Raw genomic sequence first — 14468 nt, forward strand, 5'->3', positions numbered from 1 at the left:
TGGGTAAGGACACTTCCCACTAGCACAGGTTGTTCAAAGCCCCATCCAGCCTGGCCTCGAACTCCTCCAGGCATGAAGCAATCCCCAGATCCCCCTTCGATAAAAACAAACCCGCAGTCTAAGCAGCCGCCTGGGCGCTTTCCCACCCGCACCACCATGTTACACACGCCGCCGCCTGTCCCCGGCAGCCGAGCAACCGGGAAGGGGCACAGGCGAGGGAGAAGCCCCCGGGGCAGGGAGCGGGGCTTTCCCCAGCGCTGCTCACGGCGCAGGGCAGGCACGGCCGGACCTCGGCCCCAGCGAGTGCCCACCCGGTCCCGCCGTGCCCGGCCCCACACGGCCCGGCCCGGGGCGGCCCCGCCGGGGCGGCGCATGCGGGCTGGCCGTGCCGTGCCGGGCGGGCGGGCGCGGCGGCTCAGGTTGCGAGGCGGCAGCCCCCGGCCCGCCTCCCCTGCTTCCTGCCCGCCTCCCCGGGCGGAGAGCACCGGCCCGGCCGCCTCCTCCGCCCCCTCCCCGTCCCCGTCCCTCTCCCTTCCCTCCCGGCCCCGCTGCCAGGGGCGAAGCCGCCCGCCGGGCCCCGCGGTGAGTTTACCCCGCCGGAGTTGGGCGAAGGGGTGGGGGAAAGTTTGGGGAGGCTGCCGGCGGGGGCGGAGGGGTGGGCGCTCCCCGGGGACGGGGGTGTACGGGAGCCCCCCTCCCCTTCCCGGCCCTCGCACGCTTCCCCCGCCCTTCCTCCTCCTCCTCGTCCTCGGGGGGTTTTTCTCCGCGCAACTTCGCGTGGAGCCGCTCCGGGCGGCCCCTCTCCTCCGCGTGGCTTTATCCCTTTTCATTGTACGGCTCTTGGTAGTTTTTCATTTATTTGGAGTGTTTTCTCGCGCCGCTGCTCCCCGCCGCTATTGTCTGCGGGCCGGGGCCGGGCGCGGTCCCCCCGCAGCCGGGCGGGGGTGGCGGCGCCGCTGCCGGGGGGACGCGCGGGGACGAGCCCCGCTGTGCCCGGGGGTGTGCCGGGGACACGCTCCCGCCTGGCCCCCAGCCTCCCTCCGCACTGGAATTGCTGATATCCCGGTGGGAACCCCTCTCCAGGCTCGCGGACACAACTTTGTGTCTCAGTTTATTGCACGGAAAGTCACCGCGGGTTGGTATCAAGAGCCCCCCGCAACACGCTGGTGTTGGTGTGTGTCACCTTTGGGTCTCAGTGGCCTTTGGTGTCATTCAGAGGGTCATTGCCGTGGGGTCTATTTCACGCGTTCACTTTGTTGCTTGAGAATATATTTATTTTTGCTCCTTTCTCGAGTGCAGACCCTTTTTCTGAAGCAAATGTAGGAGTTTCTGGATGGGGATTGCGAAACAGTAGTTTTTCTGAACCTGTAAACTGTTGGGGTTTGTTAATCCACCTTCTGTGACTGTGTTGTCCCTGCAAGTCATATAGAGGAGTGGGGGTTTGCAGAATCTGATTTTGCTGACCTCTGGAACTGGTTCTGCTCCAGTGTCCTTACCCCATATTAGCTGGAGATTGGAAGTGGGAAAAAAGTGATTTATAAAAAGTTCTTTTTTCTTTTTTAAGAGTGTGCTGTATCAATACTGCTGTGGATGACCAGATAGGGAATTGATAAAAGGATTAGAAATCCTGCACTGCTGTAGGACAGTTGGTCGCTGTGGCTCTCTGTAATCTCCGTCAGCCGTAAAACTTTAGGTACTCATGGAGATATGTGATGCAGTAGAAATATGTAAAGCATGTAGCTTCAGAGCTGAGTTTAGACAGTTGGTCTGAGATCTATGGATGTCTTGTGTGCTGGGAGTTTTGGCTAATGTAATCTAATCGGTTTTAAAGGGCCAAGCTACATTAATTCTGTTTGTGGTGACTCTCTGAGTCCCTTGTTTGGTGTCTTTCTCGTACTTTGCACGCCCTTGCTGACCTGTTTTGGAATTGTAAGGTGAACCAAGTTCCATGTGGGTTCCTGAAGGTCCGATACTAATGATTCATTTATTGTGGTGTTAGAGGTATATTTTTATACATAGATACCTTAGAAGTGGGAGTAGATGTTAACCTCATAACATCCCTGCCTGTGGATAGAAAGTGCTGTCTGTACTAGAGGGACATTTGCTGTGCTTTGGGACATGGTGACAATGTCCCATTTGCACACTTGAAATTGGGTTTGTTTGGGTTTTTTTGTTTTGGTTGGTTTCTTACAAGCCTGATAACAGGGTCAGGGTGCACAAGGCAAGCTGGGCACGTGTTTTCCCTTGGCATGAGGTCAAGTGTGTACCTGTTGTCCACGTTCATGGGTTGAGCCTCTCCATCGCCCGTCTGTCCTCACAGCACTGCCCAGTGCTGGGCAGACGGGCTAGCCTGGGGCTGTTGCTGGAAGGGCACGGATGTTGAGTTCTGCCAGGCAGACAGGTTTTGTTGGTAGCCTGAATGACGAGTCCCCCGCAGGTAGTGTGGATGAGCTGTGCTGTGTGACGGCGTTCCAGCCTGGATTTCCTGCCCGGCTCTGGCGGCCACGGATGGCCGGCATAGCCCGAGAGGTGAGGACACGATGTGTTCGAAGTAAGAGAGTCCAGCCAGGGACTGCAGCCAGAGAGAAAGGCAGGAGCTCGGTGTTCCTGATTTACAGCTTCGCTGCATCAAAGGAGGGAAACACATTGAAGAGCTCAAAGCTTCTCGTAGGAACAGAGCTCTGCCAGGTACTATCTGATGATGGATGTTTTTAAACACAGTCTGCGTAGCGCAGCTTTGAGACTCAGGCATATGCAGAACTCACTAATCTCTCAGCAGGATATACTTGTGAGTAAGCCGTGTTCTGGTCTAGGGTACACTCCTGTGCTAAGAGGAGGATTAAGTACTGTTAAAGGAATCTGGTTATTCTGTCCAAAGCATGAATTAAGAACAGCAGTCAATAAATTATCCTAGAGGAAAAAAACACTGGTAGGTTTATTGTTAGTGTTCACATGCTCCTGTGTTGCAAAAGCAGTGGGGTTCTTTCATATAAGTTTCTGCTGGAATAATAAGTTTTATTAAATAGCTACTTAACAAAAAAATCGTTAGTAGAAGCTGCAGTGCCTGCTGTACCTATTTCTTTTCCACTGTTTCCAGGACACCAACGTATCAGTTTTCTCTGCCTGCTCTTTGGTGGCGATCCACTCGCCAATAAAACCGACCTTGAAGCAGCTTGGAAGCTTTTCTGCTTATTACTGTAGCTGGTTATCTCTGCAATCTACTTGAGTGCTATTAGATGCTATTTCTACAGGGGTTCCCCACACAGGCAATAAATAGCCTGAAGTCAGCTAAACCACACAGCTGATTTGTATGGAGGAACTATTTGGTTTTGGCTTTGCTCTGCTGGTTGAAGGCACTGCTAAGAGGTTAAAAACTCCAGCAAAAGGCTGGGTAGTCCGGGAGGCCATAAAGGCATGATATGGCCTCCCTGAGTGATTGTGGCCCCATGTTTTACCAGTCTCCTGGATAGGGAGTTGGCAGTTGGCGTGGTTTCCAGCTGGAGGATAACTCCTATTTGCAGTCACATGAGAGGCTGGATGTGGAAAGCTGGGGAGGAAAACACCTTGCAGCCTGCACCTTGTGCTTACTGGGTGCTGTTCGGTGCCAAGTGCTCATGTGCTTGCTTGCATTGATCACCTGTAGGACAGATAAAGGTAATGAGTGACGTTCAGAAGCAGCTGATAGTTCTGGTGTAAATAGAGTCCCTTCTTTGCTGCCCTGGGGTTTGCCACAGGGGATATAATCCAGCTGGGAGCCTGGTTTAGGGCTGGCATGTACCACCTGGTCAGTCACGTCCAGGAAGCTCTGCACCTTTTCTAAAACAAAACTTGTTTTTAGGGTGTTGGATATAATGGGATTTTTATGAATAGCTTAGTCATGCTTCGCTTTTTTTTCCTCTCTTCTAAAACAGCTGTCAACAATCTCACTATGGGGAGGGAATCGGCCACTCCTTGTACTTACTGAATAGTCAGACACTTCAGTCTGGCATTGCACTTCTCAGTGGCTTTTGGAAACAAAGCCATGGATAAAAAAGTGGCATAATGGCTTCTTTTTTATTTATTTATTTATCAAGCCTGCCTTTTCCCTTTGCAAATGACCTTTATGCAGATCTAGAAGGCAAAGCCCATCACTGGGAGTTAGCTGGTTAGTTACTTCAGTTACTGATAAGAAAATATGATGGCAGTGCTCCAGGAAAAGCAGCTATGCAGGGAACTTGTTGCTGCAGTGAAGCTATACAGATCTTTTTCAGAAGGATACACCTCTTTATATTTATGGTGCTTTGTCAGGGCAACAGGGTGACTCCTCTCGTAATGTCTGCATGACAAATAAGCTGCGACGCCACAAATCCTGTAAAGAGTTTATTGTCCTTCTCCAAAGAGCTGGTGGAGACAAGCAGTAGGTAAAAGTTTCAGTATCATCCTAAACTTGAACTGCAGTTTTGTCATCTCATCTCTTTTGTGTGTTGGTGTAGCATAAGCAGCCTCTTTCAGTTCCCGAGTTGGGTCATACCAGGGTTTTGGTATGGAACCAAACCAGACTGGGAAATGGATTCCAGTTAAGAATACATTATTGTTTCTCATGTATGCAGTTCATAACTTGTATCAATTAAGAAAAAAAAAGTTCATTCTGTACCTGCATCAGTTACCTGACTCATGTTCCCTTGTGTTATCACCAACAGCTGCTGTGGCAGAGGATTGAATGCTTCCACCAGGAGAAACCTAAACTCTTAGAAGTGCTTTTCCAGTTGCAAAGAAGGCATTTGACTGTGGTGCCCATCCCTGTTTTATAGCATGAGAAGATGACATGGGAGATAGATGTTTCTGAGATAAGTCAGTGAGTTAAAAGTCAAAGTTCAGTTTTTAAGTTCTGTAAGACAGCAGTTATTTCTGTCGAGAGTGAAGAGAAATCTTCTCTTTAAAGTAAGTTCTGCCATTTTAATAATGTTTTTTAAGATTTTCTTTATAACCATTTTAAGTAGGCCACTAGGTTGTTGAGGAACAGGAGAAAAAGTACAATCATAAATATTTTTAAGTAGTCAACATTCCTTAAAAAGTATGAAGTGTGATACCTTGCAAAAAGTAAGATTTAGTTCTGTTGCAGCTGTAATGTATCACATGTTGTGACATGGTCAGGCATTCTAACAAGATTATTTTATATATACTGAAAACAAAACTAAGAATCTGATGCTAAAGAGTTTATTGTGTGGTTTGTAATATGGGTGAGAAAAAGGTTAATTTGTTGGCATAGCAATGAAGTTCTCACAGTCCAAATGCTTAAATATTTAATCTAGGATTGGAGAAAACATAAGGAAAAATTACCTCTGAAACTACTGTCAGTACCTTCTACAGCACTTGTGTTGAGGGCTTGAAATACAGTGTATTCCACTGTATTCCACCATGTTTTGGGTGTGAGGTTGGGTTTGGTACCTCTGGGCAAGGTCTGCTGCTGGTGTGGGCCTTAGCGGCTTCCATGGTTGGTACAGGACCTTGATTGTGGCCTTGGCTGCAGAATCCAGAATGGTTGGTGCTTCTTCACCAGTCAACTCATAATTCTGTAGCTCAGGTTCTCATGAGTAATTCTCTTGGACTACTTGGATTTTTCTTTAATCTCTTGCCCCTTGTAAAGACTATGAATTCATTTTTATATTCAAAATGATCCAATCTCTATAGTCAAATTTTTATTTTTTATTTATTTTTGTGATTCCATGAGTTGTTCATAATAAATAATTTTCCTGTTTGGCTGCTCTTGTCCTTCCAAAACTGGTCATAGTTTTTTGTTCAGTCAGTGTGGCAACTGAATTGTCACAGTTTTCTTGTAGGCTTGATCCTTTCATGCAGTCACATTTTGATTTCCTTGAAAATCATGGGGTGGAGACTGATTGCTCACTGGATCCTGTAGACCTGCTCTTCTGAGATAATATTTAAAATGTATGAGCACAGGTAGTTGCAACGGATCTGTTGTGTCCTTGTTTCAAGCACTTGTGCAATTTTCTAATAGACTATGCAAAATTTGCCACAGCATCCTCTGACTGCTTCTAGTCTCTTTTTGTATTTTTTTGACTACTTTCAGGTGGCTGATCTAATTTTCCTGTTCATCTTGTTGCTGAACTGTTTTTACCCTAATGTTACATTTGCAAAATACACGGTGAGAGGTCTCCCCAAATTGTTTTTTAATGTGTGATATTATTTACAGTGTGGCAGCGCTGCTGAGATTAGCCTGATCCACTGTAAAAGGAAGCATTTAAGGATTTTCTTCTGTAGCAGCTCCTTCAGGTTTTATTTCTGATATCAAGGGAAAAATGAGGCTGAATTTTGTGAGACTTTTCTCTGTGAGCATGATTTAAAGTGGTCATCTTAAAGGTCATTGGATGATGATCAAAATTTTGTGACCAGAGAAAGTGCCCGATGTGTCATATTTGAGTCCTCTGTGCTTTTTATCACCCATGACTAATGCAAACTGGAGCAGCCAGTTATGTTAAAATCTGTGACATATTTGTATCTTCATCTAAACTGTATCTGAGGTTTCTGGCAAAGTTATTTGGGAAAGTAAATCTTTTTCCCAGTGTGTCTCTGCCCTCAGTGGTGTAACTGTTCTGTAAGTCTGAGTGCTGCATTTAGTAAAACCATTACAAACAAAGATTCTGGCATGGAGCAGTTGTTCTTAACCAGACTGTCTTCAGACTCAAACTACTGACTCAGCCATTCTTTTCCCTGGATTAACACACCTGGCATGTGTCACACATGGATGCTGGCTGCCCCATCGTGTTCCTGCAGGTATCTCTGTTTCCAGTGTAGGGAAGACCAAAGTGGGAGTGTGAGTGTGCACAGTGACCTCCTGTAGTTAAAAACCTCCTGGTGGAAGTTGATGCTGAGGATGGTTTTGCCCAGAGGCTCCTTTTGCCGTGTTCCTGAGGTTGCTCTGCTTCTGCCACTTTTTAGGGATGCAGACTGGCTGCTTGTGTGAAGTCTCTCCCTTCAGGGTAACAGTACAAAAGGCTGTTCTGGGTCAGGCCATGGGTTATCTGGCCTTGTTTCTTGCCCCATGGTGTTGGCTGTGGGCTCTTGGGGAGGTGTGAGGGCAAGGAAAGTCCACACTGGGCACAGTGGGGTTCAATACCAGGATGTGTGTGTGGCACATTGGGCTTCCCAGCATGAATGGCTATCAACAGCCTGCCAAATCTTGAAATTTGCTGTCAATAGGAAAAGAGGGAAAAAAAGGGATTGGGGGGATGAGATTGCTGAAGGGAATGAGTCTTGATCACTTTACACACACTGTTTTCCCTCCTGAGTTTCCTCTGGGATGCTGAAGCCTTTGGTCCCATAATAGCAGTGGGACAATGAATGCTTGGATGGAGGAAGCAGGTGTTAAAGGAAGGGGGGGAAGTGATTTATTTTGGGGGGAAGGGGAGGACAGGATGACCATATTTGACTCTTATACAGACTAATTTCTTTTGGCTCATGAGGTTGTGCACAGCACACTTCCTAATTGCTGAACCCACAAGTAAGATGGTAGCAAAACTGGACTTGCTTTTATTTTGAGTTAATATCGCTTAGTGAGTCAGCCAAGGAGTGAGGTTTACGTGATGTACCTCTGGTGTTACGTGATGAATTCTGTTGTTTTGTTCCCTGTTACCATAAATCTTTCACTGCAGCAGCAAGGCTGCAGTGCTGATGGCACTGGACATCTTCAGGTCTGCACTTTGTACTTGGGAGTGCTGGTTTTTAATTGTTTAAGACCAAACTGGAGCTGATTGAGTTTACGTGTGGCCTAGATTAAAACAGTTTCTGTAGTGTGATCTGAAGGTCTTTGAGTTGGTGCAGAGGGTGATTCTGAGATAAATTAAAACAGACTGCTTCATGTACTGTGTAGCAGATGTGTTTGCATCCACAGTCCAAAGATTTCCCATCCTGGGAGTAATGACAACACTCCATTTCAGTGAAGTTTTTCAGCCTGTGCAGGAACCTCTCCTGAGCATGGGAGTCAGTTTTTCCATCACTGAGTGTTTTGCAGGCGCTCCACCCATTTTTATGATGAGTGATCATCGTCTAAGAGCACAGTGGAACACAAGAGGTGGTGAGCAAACCTTTTGTTGCATTAAATGTAAATGTTTATAGTTTCTCTTCTCCTAGCAGCTGCAGAGAAAGTAGGTTGTCTCAGCTGGGTAGAGAAATAAAGACTAAACCCTTTTTATATATACTGCCATAAAAGAAGGCCTTGTGTAATAAACTTCATTTCACAAGGTCCAGGTGTCTCTATACACTTTTGTGTGATTCAGGGCAAAATATTGCTGCACGTGTTTGTTAACAGCAGGTTTTTCTCTATTGTAGTGCAGATGCCAACAGGAAAATATATACACGTTTGTCCTCAGACCCATTGTGGGAGGATGCTGGGGGTTTTTTTCATGCCCACTGTGTGGCTGCAATCTGAGTGCTGGTGGCTCCTGCTGACTTGGGCACAGGAGTGTGAATCCATTTGTGTGGTGGGGGCTTGGGAGTCTCCAAAATTTGGAGCTGCTTTTCCAGCCTGGCCAGAGCTACTAATGAATTTTGGAAGAGTCTTTTGGTTATGTAGCCTGAAGAAGAGTGGAGCATGGAGGCTGAGATTTGAGCACTTAACTAGCATAAAATACTTTTGACTAGTTTATAAAAGTGTTTTCTTGATTAAATGCCTTTCTTGTCCCTCTGTAACATGCTGATGGGAGTGAGATGATGGGAGCAAGTTTCTTGAGAGCTGTCCCACAGTTAAAACAGGGCTTTGGTCCCTGTTTTCATGAGCAGTGTATTAAGCTAGAAAAAGAACTAGACCATTTCTTGAAGAGCTTACAAGTTAAAACTGTGGATAATAAATATGTTTGCATGGACGTTAAGAGGATTAATTGTTTGTGAAGTGCATTGAAAGGGGGAGAGTTAAAGAAGTGCTTAAGTGCTAGCTGGCTTCCTGTTGTAGATCTTGTAAATTTATTTCTCCCTCCTTCTGGTCAGTTTCAAGTTGTGTTTGGTACTGGTCTGAAATTTACCTGTCAGTCCCACACATTTTTCTGTGTTCTTTGGGCAGTAAGGTGGTAAAACGTGTCTTTTCAGATGGCATTTCAGAAGAGGAGGTGCTCTGCTGAATGTGATGTGCTTCCTTCTGCAGCTGGAATTGGCTCTACTTAAACTGCAGCTTTTAGTGCTTAGACCTCCCTGGTTTTTCCTTTATCAGATTAGCTAGGATTTTTGGCAGGACTTTGTGCTACTTTTTCTTAGCCAATCGACTTGCATGTGAGTGTTCAGTAACTTTCTTGCTTTATAATCTCAAGGTTCAGAAGTCATCGGGTTCTTTGAGACTAATAAGAGATCCTATCCCAGCAACAGCTTATGGCAGGTGGAGAAAACACTTGAGTATGTGGAGAGCAAGTTTTGAAATCAGAATTCCAAACTACTTGGGGAAGATGGAGGACCTGAGGCAAGGAAAGTGCTTGAAGATGTATACCTCTTCCTGAAGCTACAAAACATGAGTGTCCTTTTTACCCTTTCTTTCCTGGATTATTTGCAGGACACATTCCCTCTGTGATAGCAGTTAGTACTATGAGATGGCAGATAAATGGCAGGCAAACAGTTACTATACAATTGCATTATATAAAGAGATTAAACATTATGGTAAAATGTATCAAGTGAGTATAAACTTACCAAGATTTTTAATATTTTGCTTAGAGGACTCTAATTTTCCCACCTCTCTCTCCCCTCAGAACTAATTTGTAAAATCTTTGCCGATTTTTACTAAAAATCTAGTCTGATCAGTGCTACTGATATTAATTAAGAAAGAATAATAGTGTTTGCATATATGCCTATGTGTATTTATGCCTTGGGCTTGTGATAGCTCAGTGCCAAGAGAAACCTAGGCCATTTTGGAGGAAATGTGCTCTAAGTTTTGTTGAAGCTTTACTTTGGATAAATACATCACTTGGGTGTTTGCAGTGAAAGAAATAAATTGTTTTCTTCGCAGAGTTTTTTTTTGATTCTTAGATAAGTCTGAGTCTGAGCCACTGGATACCTTGGGGATGGAGACTAACATTTAATGGAAGTTGACTGAGGAGCAGGAGCTGTTGCAGTGTGGTTGTGTTAATGTGACTGTGATGCTTGGAAGAGCAGCCTTTTAAATTCCCACACAAGAGATGTACCCCTCTGTCTACTTGAGACCTTCTTGCTTCTGGCTGGTTGGGGAAAAAAAGGAAAGCCCATGTTGGAGAGGAGAGAAAACTGTTGGGATGCTTCTAGATGAAAGCCTAGGAGCAGTGAGGAATTTGGGAGTGTGCCTGAGCTGGGGAATGCAGTGTCAAGCACTGGGAGTGTGCCTTCCAGCCAGGGAGAGTTGCAGATGGCAGGGACCACCCTGCACTTTGGGAACTAATTGTCACCTCTGCTTCATGCTCAGCTTCGAGCTGTCCCTTGTTGGAGAGCAGCCTTTTGGGTGTGCACTGGGCATTCAGCAGCATCCTGTGATGAGATAGGAGTAATCCTGCTTTTTGCCTTCTTTGTGGCTTAAAACTTGAATTCACTGCTTAGTGCAGGATGCTGAACCTCTGGTACTTGAGGTGCCAGATTCTGGGTGTAGCTGCCTTGGTCAGTGTCCTTGTCCTGCCAAGGAATAAAGGCATGATCAAAACAGTCATTTCTCTTTGCCCCTTTAAATTATCTGTGTTAACTGTCTGATGTCTGTTATTCAGAAAAGAAATCTTTTCTCATAGATGCAACCCAGAAAAGTTCTTGTATATCTAGCAGCCAGGAAATTGAAAGAGTCCTGATCTATTCTTAATTTCTTGTGTTTCCTGTGGTTTTATTGTTTGTGTTACCAGCTCTAATATTTACATACTTTTGAATGAGCTTTTCTTTTTTTGGAAGATACTGCTTTGTTTGTATGCCTTGCAAAACAGGTTCTTCCATTTTTTTTAATTTTTTTTTGAATAACCAAACAACTTACTTTCTCAAAGGAGTAGGAGGGGGGAAAAAAAAGGAAGATTATAGGAATCACCAAAGGGAGGTATCTAAGAATAGATTTTTTTTTTGGTTGATGATATGCTAAGACTCATTCCTAACTTGCATCTATCCTTCCAAATATCCTTGGGCTCTTTTGAAAGCTTTGTAAAACTTATTGCATATGAAATTAAGTGCTTATGGGTGCTTTATCTGAATAGCAGATGCTTTTGCAGTTAACATTTTAGATGCAAAGATGCTTCCATGAAAAATGCTTGTAAGAACAAAGCTGTAGTTCCCACTGAAACCCCAAAGACATGGGAAATACGAGTCGGTGGAGTCTGCTGTGTTAGTGTTCAGTAGTGCTGGTGAGTGTTGTTCATCTACGTATCTCTGCAAACTGTAGTCCTTCTTTTTCCTGCAAAGTAAGGAAGATTTCAGTTACAGTCACAGTTATATTTCACAGTTATATACAAGGAATATAACTGATAGGACTGATAGAGCTGATGTTCTTCAGGAGGCCTGCCCTTGGTATATCAGCTGCCTGCCTTTTCCATGGATGTTTGCTTTCCTTTAGTAATCCTTTAGGAAGAAATTTGAAATTGCCAATTTTTTTAAAAGTGAAGTGTTCTCCATAGAATTTGTGATTAGCCTTTATTAGCAGGTATTACTGTTCTGTGTTGATTTTCCAACTAATCTTCAAATCTTTATTTCTTTCAAAAAATAAGACAGAACTTAAAGACTTTTTCTTTCAAATCTCTTCTGCCTGCCATGAAATAAAACCTATTTGCACGTTGCTGAATTGTGGCTGGGAGGCCTGTCTGGTTCTGCAGCAGGATCTATAAATAGCATTAGTGTCTGGTTTACTTTGGGAAGGAAGGTGTCCTGTTGTGGCAGTGGCAGGTAGGGAGCCTTGCACTCACTCCCAGTAAAGTTGCCCTGTCTGGGCAGTGTTCACCAGTGCAAAACCTGGAGAAACATGATACAGTGCCTCTGCTGAGATACACAACCCCTTTGAAAGCTCCAGAAAGTACTGACATTTATAGAAATGGGTAATACTGGTCTTTTTATTTTCTCTATCCCTCTGCTGTTGGCTCAGAGAGGACTTGGAGGATCATAACATGGTTTGAAAACTGTTTTCTGCATCACCCTTCCCATCAATTGCTGCAGGGAGCATCTTGGGATGTGCAGAACACATTGTTGCATGTTCTCCATGCCTAACGTTCCAGTGTGTTTGGGTGGATGGGACAGCCCTTGGAGTAGCTGTTCTGGTTGCCAAACTGGATCTGGAAGCTCATTATCAAACTTGTTGGGTCTCAGGATTGAGGTTTGGATGAATGCCTCTGAAATGCACACTTCCACCAAGGATATTTTCAGGTTTGGTCTTTGGAGCATTTGGTTTGTGGCATAGTTACTGAAAGAGAAACTGTCCTCTCTGCTAGATCAAAAATCAGTTTATTTTGGAAAATGGAAAGAAAATGTCCGGGTGGTTCAGGGGTGGCACAGTTAACCGTCTCTGATACCCCAGAAGCAATCATGTGCAAAAGGGCTGGTAATTATCTCAAAGTGGATGAGGCTTGGGATACTTGTGTCCTGTTTTATTGGCAAAATCAAACCAGGTACAGTTTCAGAATTGGAATAAAAAAAGCTTAATTTTCGCACTTTTAATGAAGACAATGATAAAACGCTCCTTGGCCGCGTGGTATTTTCCTCTCCTAAACTGCTTGTGGCGTGGTTATTGCTGGATGTTGTGAAATGTAAATAACGCCAAGGTAGTGAACTCGGCATTCCCTGCTCCTTGGCAGCGTTGGTGAATGGAAACATCTGTCCAGGGCCTCTCTGGTTGCCTTTCCTCACACAGCTCCTGCTTCCAGCACAGTGCGGGGCCCAACGTGCTGCAAAGTCCTGCAAACCCTCTCCTCAACTTTTCCATGTCTGCACCACACAAAATGGAGGAAAGTCTAGAGGGTAAAGGGAGCGGGGAATTTCTTTCTCGTAGTGGGTATTTTAACACAAGTCACTCAGATTTCTGGTGTCCTGATGCCAGCCTGGGACATGGGGCAGACCCGAGCTCATGCTCTTGGCACAGTCCAGCTCCTCTGGTGTGTGCATCTCTTGCATTTCACTCTCAAATCACTCACTTGGCAAATGTTCCCTGTCTGCCATTCAGATTGTACAGATAGGCTGTGGCAGGGTGTAAGCTTCACTAGGAAGGATGTGTTGGTTTGCAGGCATGGGGATGGGTGATAGGGGTTGAACTATTTTTTTACCTCTTAAAGAGGAGTGGGAGGCAAGGAGACAACACAGAACTGCAGCAGCAAGTGCGGAAGGAGGGTGGGAAAGCACCCTGGTAATTCACTCGGAGTTTCCTCTGAGCTTGGGTGGGAGGTCTTAGTAGGTTTTTACTTCGTGAGCATAAAAAAAATGCAAACAAGACCCCAAAACCTAAATAACCATGCAGATAATTCAGGAAATAGGTAGTGAATGTTTTGTGATTGGGAGAGATAGTAACTGGGGCTTCAGAGCTTTAGGTTGGCTACAGGATGTAAATACTGCTTGTGTTGGTATGGGTGGGTGTTGTGTACCAGGTTCATTGACAGTTGGGACTCTAAAACTTACTTTGTAAACTTCAGACAGTGCTTTGAAGTTGTTTTCATTTCAGCTAGAGAAATTGTTATTAGTTTTGTACTGTTAGTGGAACTTGAAATTGAGATGCTGTCTTTACAAGGTGTTTTCATGGTGGTTTTTTTTTAATGTATTATGTAATTGATTTTTTTAATCACAAATTAGGAAAAATGGATGGGAGAAGAAAAGAGATGCTCTTGTTCCTTTTTAAATGTAGGAACACAAACTATTTTTCTCAACTCTTTCACCCCTTGTGTGAGTGGTGAAAAAGAAGTGTCAGTTTTTAAATAGATCAAACATCTTTCTAGCACACAACATTGGTTTGAAGTGAGGCTGCATGGCTGGGTTTTGATGACTTAGGGATGTATTAGGTGAATTATATAGCCATCTGTGATGCATTTATGAAGACTTACTTTTTCAGTGGTTTTTTCTTTTGCTGTCAATGTGTAAAAAATTGTTTCTTTAAGAGAAACCTTAACTGTGCTAGGCAGGGACTAATTCTGCATGCAGTATATCCCGTTCTGAAAAAAAGTGGGTTATTCTTAACATAAATTACATACTCAGAATTAAGTAAGATTAAAATTACAGTGAAGACAGGCTAATAAGGGTTTTACTTTGCTGAGGAATTTGACTTAAAGCTTGCGTTGGGGCCTGAAGTTGAATTTGAGCTGCCAATTCAGCTGAAGTGTAAAATGCCTCCCAGTCTCAACTGGAGTAAGCTAATGCAGGCTTTGAACTGAATTACATTTTTTCCCTCTCCTTTTCACTGGACATGTTTATAAGGAATTATTCTGATGATTTTGTTTTCCCCTCTGACTAGTTCCAAAACCTAACACAAAGCATCATTGCATAATGGAGGGATGGACAACAGAATGCTTCTCTGGTCTCCA

The 14468-nt window shown here is 44.6% G+C and overlaps 1 protein-coding gene across 12 annotated transcripts in view; it reads left to right on the forward strand.

Annotated features, from left to right (window-relative positions):
• Positions 1 to 489: 489 nt before the first annotated feature.
• AKAP13 (A-kinase anchoring protein 13) overlaps positions 490 to 14468 on the forward strand; it is a 207328-nt gene continuing 193349 nt past the window's right edge. For 11 of the 12 annotated variants that reach the window (XM_058846592.1, XM_058846596.1, XM_058846598.1 and 8 more), the window contains exon 1: positions 502 to 582. The gene's annotated coding sequence lies outside the window, so the exon portion shown is untranslated. Of the gene's footprint in view, positions 583 to 4679; positions 4921 to 14468 lie in introns of all 12 variants that reach the window. The other variant, XM_058846593.1, reaches the window with a different exon arrangement.

The sequence above is a fragment of the Poecile atricapillus genome, chromosome 11 (assembly GCF_030490865.1).
Source record: "Poecile atricapillus isolate bPoeAtr1 chromosome 11, bPoeAtr1.hap1, whole genome shotgun sequence".
Classification (NCBI taxonomy): Eukaryota; Metazoa; Chordata; class Aves; order Passeriformes; family Paridae; genus Poecile; species Poecile atricapillus.